Raw genomic sequence first — 1229 nt, forward strand, 5'->3', positions numbered from 1 at the left:
ATTGCCGCAAATCAGTTCAGAATATTTCTCCTAATCTATTTCTGGGTTTTTTACTCTGTTCCATTGATATCTCTGTTTCATTGATTTTTATGACTATTTCTCCACCAATATCGCACTATCTTAATTAGCCTGACTATATAGAAGGACTTGCTGTCTAGTGGAGTGATTCTTCTGACTATATTGTTCTTTTTAAAAATGTTTTTGGCGCTCTTTCCCTAAGCGGCCTGAGGTCATCTGTGAAAATGGTTCACTATTCACTTGACCCAGAGAACCCCATGAAATCATGCAAATCAAGAGGTTCCAATCTTCGTGTTCACTTTAAGAACAATCGTGAAACTGCCCAGGCCATCAAGGGTATGCATATTCGAAAAGCCACGAAGTATCTGAAAGATGTCACTTTACAGAAACAGTGCGTACCATTCCATCGTTACAATGGTGGAGTTGGCAAGTGTGCCCAGGCCAAGCAGTGGGGCTGGACACAAGGTCGGTGGCCCAAAAAGAGTGCTGAATTTTTGCTGCACATGCTCAAAAATGCAGAGAGTAATGCTGAACTTAAGGGTTTAGATGTAGATTCTCTGGTCATCGAGCATATCCAAGTGAACAAAGCACCTAAGATGAGCCGGGACCTACAGAGCTCATGGTCAGATTAACCCATACATGAGCTCTCCCTGCCACATTGAGATGATCCTTACTGAAAAGGAACAGATTGTTCCTAAACCAGAAGAAGAGGGTGCCCAGAAGAAAAAGATATCCCAGAAGAAACTGAAGAAACAAAAACTTATGGCACGGGAGTAAATTCAGCATTAAAATAAATGTAATTAAAAGGAAAAAAAAATGTTTTTGGCTATTCTAGTGCCTAAAACTTTTCTTATAAATGTTAGAAGTTTGTCTATGTCTACAAAAGTCTTTGCTAGTTTTGATGAGAATTTAATTAATCCTGTGAATCAATTTGAGAAGAATCGGCATGATATATTATATGAATGGTACTCTATTGTGTATTAGTACCACACTTTCTTTACCCATTCATTTGTTGTTGGACACTTAGGTTGCTCCTGAATCTTGGCTGTTGTGAAGAGCAGTGCAACAAACATGAGAGTACAGACATCTCTTTGATATACTGATTTCCTTTCTTTTGGGTATATACCCAGCAGTGAGATTACTGAATCATATAGTAACTCAATTTTTAGTTTTTTGAGGAACCTCCCAATTATTCTCCATAGAGGTTGTAC

The 1229-nt window shown here is 38.5% G+C and overlaps 1 pseudogene across 1 annotated transcript; it reads left to right on the forward strand.

Moving 5' to 3' along the window:
* The first annotated feature begins 212 nt into the window (after positions 1-212).
* Positions 213-829, forward strand: LOC105553105 (annotated as a pseudogene). Its single transcript, XR_001008099.1, has one exon. The product of XR_001008099.1 is annotated as a 60S ribosomal protein L17 pseudogene (transcript).
* The last annotated feature ends 400 nt before the right edge of the window (positions 830-1229 follow it).

The sequence above is a fragment of the Mandrillus leucophaeus genome, unplaced genomic scaffold, assembly GCF_000951045.1.
Source record: "Mandrillus leucophaeus isolate KB7577 unplaced genomic scaffold, Mleu.le_1.0 Scaffold580, whole genome shotgun sequence".
NCBI classification, from domain to species: Eukaryota; Metazoa; Chordata; class Mammalia; order Primates; family Cercopithecidae; genus Mandrillus; species Mandrillus leucophaeus.